Source organism: Salvelinus fontinalis, chromosome 16 (assembly GCF_029448725.1).
Source record: "Salvelinus fontinalis isolate EN_2023a chromosome 16, ASM2944872v1, whole genome shotgun sequence".
NCBI lineage: Eukaryota > Metazoa > Chordata > Actinopteri > Salmoniformes > Salmonidae > Salvelinus > Salvelinus fontinalis.
Window position 1 is genome coordinate 16,020,872 of NC_074680.1, and position 6,204 is coordinate 16,027,075.

Sequence of the window (6,204 nt, forward strand, 5' to 3'; positions counted from 1 at the left end):
GAAATATATAGTAAATGATAGCGTTACTAATGGCATAAGATTTGCATAGTGGCATGTCTGGGGGAAAATGTGGGAACAAATGGGTTAAAGGCAATGTAGGCTATTTGACGTTCTTGGAGATCCCTAACACGATAAACGCTGCTGATGTCAAGTGTTCTTTTTGAACACAGACCTTTGATCCTGAACTTTGTCTGCAAAAAAAACACGCAATGTTTGCACAATGTTGCACAATGTTTCCCGTATTATCCCGCCCACTGAGCCCTCTTCTTGAGAAAACATTTGGAATTACAAGCAGCATTCTAGTTGGTTCATCGCTGCAAGAAGTCTAAATATTCTCTTTCCCACTACTTGTGCACCAACAAGAAAACAAAGGCTGACCAGCAGGTACTATAAAAAAAATATCTATAAAAAATACATTTTAAAAGTAATTGTTCACATGTTATTTACAATTGGGAGATGTATTCAAACTTGGGAGCAAGGAAACTAAAGGAATGCAGCTTCAGGTCTTCAGTTCTATAGTGGGACAATCATCAATTGAATTCACCTCAAAAGAAAGTGTAGCGGAACACTATACCAGCAATAATGTATATTTCTGAAAATGCAATATTGCCTTCTGGTCATGGTGATTAATTAACTTTTTCCCATCACTTCCACATTTATTTTTTCAGGTTCCACACTAATTGGACAATGAGAAACTGGACATTACTAAGTCGGCTGCTGGATGAAGTGCAGTCCCAACCTATGGTCATAGGGAAGACTTACTCTCCGCTTTGTTCGTGTTGAGAATTGTGGTGTTGGGGGCCGCAGCAGATAGGGTGTGGGTGGAAGAACAATCAGAGTTTGTCTGCGACACTGAGATGACAGGATGTAGACCGAGTGGCGCAGCTCTCTAAGGCACTGCATCTCAGTGCAAGAGGCGTCACTACAGTCCCTGGTTTGAATCCAGGCTGAATCACATCCGGCCGTGATTGGGAGTCCCATAGGGCGGCGCACAATGGGCCCAGCTACGTCCAGGTTTGGCTGGGGTAGGCCGTCATTGGAAATAAGAATTTGTTCTTAACTGACTTGCCTAGTTAAATAAAGGTTAAACAAAAAAGAAGACCAGTCGGCTACAACCAAGCCTTTCCAATCTCCCATATCTGCTCCTGGGTCCTTCAAATCACCCTAGTGTCACCCCTACTAGAGCTGCAGCGGTCATGAAATTTCGTCAGCCTGTGATTGTCAAGCAAATAACTGTCGGTCTCACAGTAATTGACCGTTAATGAACATGAACACATTTAGCATCTCCTGGTTTCCACACAAGCCACACATTTAGCATTTCCTGGTTTCCACACAAGCCACTGATTCTGACCTTTAGAACATCTACATTTAAAAAAGTCTAAATCCATGTAATATAGCCTACACCAATAAATCCATTATTTATTTTAGACAGGTCTAAAGAAACATGATATGAAGAAAATGTCTATTTCAGAAGAACAGAATAGCATACTCTGAGTTGTCCTTATGTTAGGTCCTGATCTGGCTATGACAAACGGCTGTGGGCTACACTAGTTAATTTAGCAGACAAGATTTTCTTAGAATTCCATGGCATTATTTTATAGTATGAAGTACACAATTGAACACAGGTGAAAAAAATAGAAAGGATATTTTCTCCAAATTAACAATTAGGCTATTTCTTCACATTATAAGCGTAGCAATGCGCACATGGTAGTAGGCTATAAGCGTAAATGGTCCAGTACCGGAAAACACCATTATCAAAGTGACCCAAATGCAATTATGCATATAAAGCTTTTATTATAAAGGTGCATTTTTAGGGTAAAAATGATCTTCCCCAAACTTGAAACTCACGCACTGCTTCTGTACAGTTGAAGTCGGAAGTTTACGTACACCTTAGCCAAATACATTTAAATTCAGTTTTTCACAATTCCTGACATTTAATTCTCGTAAAAATTCCCTGTTTTAGGTCAGTTAGGATCACCACCTTATTTTAAGAATGTGAAATGTCAGAATAATAGTAGAGAGAATGATTTATTTCAGCTTTTATTTCGTTCATCACATTGCCAGTTGGTCAGAAGTTTACATACACTCAATTAGTATTTGGTAGTATTGCCTTTAAATTGTTTAACTTGGGTCAAACATTTTGGGTAGCCTTCCACAAGCTTCCCACAATAAGTTGGGTGAATTTTGGCCCATTCCTCCTGACAGAGCTGGTATAACTGAGTCAGGTTTGTAGGCATCCTTGCTTGCACACGCTTTTTCAGTTCTACCCACATTTTTTCTATGGGATTGAGGTCAGGGCTTTGTGATGGCCACTCCAATACCTTGACTTTGTTGTCCTTAAGCCATTTCGTCACATCTTTGGAAGTATGCTTGGGGTCATTGTCCATTCGGAAGACCTATTTGCGACCAAGCTTTAAATTCCTGACTGATGTCTTGAGATGTTGCTTCAATATATCCACATAATTTCCCATCCTCATGATGCCATCTATTTTGTGAAGTGCAGCAGTCCCTCCTGCAGCAAAGCACCCCACCAACATGATGCTGCCAACCCCGTGCTTCACAGTTGGGATGGTGTTCTTCGGCTTGCAAGCATCCACCTTTTTCCTCCAAACATAACGATGGTCAATATGGCCAAACAGTTCTATTTTTGTTTCATCAGACCAGAGGAGATTTCTCCAAAAAGTACCATCTTTGTCCCCATGTGCAGTTGCAAACCGTAGTCTGGCTTTTTAATGGCGATTTTGGAGCAGTGGCTTCTTCCTTGCTGAGCGGCCTTTCAGGTTATGTCGATATAGGACTTGTTTTTACTGTGGATATAGATACTTTTGTACCTGTTTCCTCCAGCATCTTCACAAGGTCCTTTGCTGTTGTTCTGGGATGGATTTGCATTTTCGCACCAAAGTGCGTTCATCTCTAGGAGACTGAACGCATCTCCTTCCTGAGTGGTATGAAGGCTGCTTGGTCCCATGGTGTTTATACTTGTGTACTATTGATTGTACAGATGAACGTGGTACCTTCAGGCTTTTGGAAATTGCTCTCAAGTATGAACCAGACTTGTGGAGGTCGACAATTTTTTTCCTGAGGTCTTGGCTGATTTCTTTTGATTTTCCCATGATGTCAAGCAAAGATGCACTGTGTTTGAAGGTAGGCCTTGAAATACATCCACAGGTACACCTCCAATTGACTCAAATGAGTCAAATGAGTCAATTAGCCTATCAGAAGCTTCTAAAGCCATGACATAATTTTCTGGAATGTTCTAAGCTGTTTAAAGGCACAGTCAACTTAGTGTATGTAAACTTCTGACCCACTGGAATTGTGATACAGTGAATTGTAAGTGAAATAATCTGTCTGTAAACAATTGTTGGAAAAATGACTTGTGTCATGCACAAAGTAGATGTCCTAACCGACTTGCCAAAACTATAGTTTGTTAACAAGAAATTTGTGGAGTGGTTGGAAAACAAGTTTTAATGACTCCAACCTAAGTGTACTCTATGTAAACTTCCGACTTCAACTGTATGCCAGTTATGCTCTACACCCCTCATAAAGCGGATTAATGTGCTTAATTTTAAGAAGTTATTTGGTCACTTTAGTTGTGATACAAACCTTATCAAAACATATAGGCCTATGGGCTAGGCTACATTAAGTGAGCGACTATTATTAGGAAAAGTCGCAAAAAGAGGCATTTTTCATTATGCTGGGCATCATTCACAAGTGATAATATATTATTCACAAGTGATAGGCTAATATTGTCACCCATCAGACTGTCCTTGATTTAATCTTGTCTTTACAAATACAAAATGTTATTTGTGATTTTTTTTAAATTTAGAATAGACCATCATCATGCACCTTTATCAAAACATGGAGAGCAGGAAAATATACAAATACAGTACATGTAATCTATTCACTTAAATAACAAGGACACTTCCCGTGGTTCATTTTCATGCCAGCCAGGTAGGCTATACTCCTGTTGTAAATATAAGCAGTGTGCATAATATTAGGAAAGTTGAGAAATAAATATAGTAGGCCTAGCCTATAGAAAGCTGATGGGATCCTCTTTTTAGTAGAGGCCATCACTCTGTTTCTTGAGCAATTGTATAGCCTATAGAAATGTTGCGCAACATGAGCTCACGGGCTCTCATGAAGTGATAGATTTTCGATCACATTTGCATTAATGTCAGAGTGATAAGAGGGACAATAGAGTGCTGAGTACAACAGAGTGCCTAATTACCATGACTAAACGGTCATATGGAATTTGACTGCCTTCATGACTCATGTCGCGGTAATACGGTCACCGCGACAACCCTAATCCCTACTCTCGTATACCTCGGCTACATTCTCCACACCGTTCAAAAAAATCTAAGTGATACAATGCCTTCAGCAACAATCATTGGATGAACAAATTATTAAGTCCCCCGAATACCCTGATGATAAATAGAATGTCAAATTAATGGTCACTTGCTGGTGTTCTACTTGGTTAACGTGCTTTTTATAATCCATCTTCATCAACATCATGTTCGCCTTAGCATGTTTGTCTCTCTTGCCTAATGTGGTGGAGATTTTTAGCAAAAGACCATGGGACAGAATTCACTCACCCAAGAAAACACTCAAGATGTATTCAATGCAAAAATGTATTGAAGGAGAATGCCATTGAGGTAGCGACTCAAACCTCAATATTTAGTCTGGCCATAGTCCCAGAATACAGTATTTACATTGCACTTTTTTATATAAATGTTGATATACCCACTTAATGCTGATATACCAACTGTTCTTACTTCTTATGATAATACATTCTGTATAGAGGCTACTGTTTCCTGCCATTTCGCAGTTACATTTCTGCCAAAAAAAGAGCTGTCAAACTGAGCAATGTCAGATGGGTGTGTCCAAATTAAAGTATTTTAAACAAGCCAAGCTCTCTGAATTGTGCATATGTACAACCATGTAGAATTACACATAGTAACAATATTTAAATCAAATAAAATACAATTTTATTATTTACATGCTTCGTAACAGCAGGTGTCCAATGGTGTTGTAACGGCTGTCTAATGCCTCCTCCTCGGATGAGGAGGAGGAGTAAGGGTTGGACCAAAACGCAGCGTTGTATGCAGACATAATGGATATTTATTAAAGAAAGACAAAACACAAAAACTCTTACACAAACTACAAAACAACAAACGACGTAGACAGACCTGAACTTGAGCACTTACATAATGACACGAAGAACGCACGAACAGGAAAGACTAGCCAAACGAACGAACAGACGAAACAGTCCCGTGTGGTGCAACAGACACAGACACAGGAACAATCACCCACAAACAAACAGTGAGAACAGCCTACCTTAATATGGTTCTCAATCAGAGGAAATGTCAAACACCTGCCTCTAATTGAGAACCATATCAGGCAACACATTTAACCCAACATAGAAACACATAACATAGAATGCCCACACCAACTCACGCCCTGACCAACTAAACACATACAAAAACAAGGAAAACAGGTCAGGAACGTGACAGGTGTGTATTCGTGAATGCTTCGCAACCCAAAATAAAAATAAATAAAAGAAAATACATAATTTTATCTTTCGCCTCTTTGTATTTTCATAATTTTCCATCATTGCGCAAGAGGTTGAATGTATCTCACCGTAGAAAGCATCCGAGTGAACGAAACAGCACCCCTCTATCTGAATGTGTAGGCTGTCTATCTGATGCGGTCTGGTCATAAAGAGTATGACACTGTTGCCGCCCATAACATTGAATGCAAGGGAAGCCAGGGAGCACTTGGCCTCCCTTGATAAAAAAGTATAAAATAAAAGCCAATCTGTCAAACCCTGACCTGTTTCACCTTTCTTGTGATTGTCTCCAACCCCCATCAAGTGTCTCCCATTACCTCATGTGTATTTATACCTACGTTTTCTGTTTGTCTGTTGCCAGTTTGTCTTGTCCAGTCAAGACCTACCAGCGTGTTCCCATGATTCCTGTGCTCTAGTTTTTCCTTTTCCTAGTTTTCCCAGTTCTGACCTTTCTGCCTGTCCTGACGCTGATCCTGTCTGCCGTCCTGTACCTGCCTGACTCTGATATGGATTACGACTCTTTGCATGCCTTGACCTACCAATTGCCTGTCCCTTGTACTGAAATAAACTCTGAGACTCGTACTATCCGCCTCCTGCGTATGCATCTGGGTCTTAGCCTGAGCCGTGATAGTACGAAC

At 40.1% G+C, this 6,204-nt stretch overlaps 1 long non-coding RNA gene across 1 annotated transcript; it reads left to right on the plus strand.

Annotated features, from left to right (window-relative positions):
* The first annotated feature begins 283 nt into the window (after positions 1-283).
* LOC129812705 (uncharacterized) lies at positions 284-5,828 on the plus strand. The gene is made up of 2 exons (XR_008753049.1): positions 284-384; positions 669-5,828. It is a non-coding gene; the product is annotated as an uncharacterized LOC129812705 (long non-coding RNA).
* The last annotated feature ends 376 nt before the right edge of the window (positions 5,829-6,204 follow it).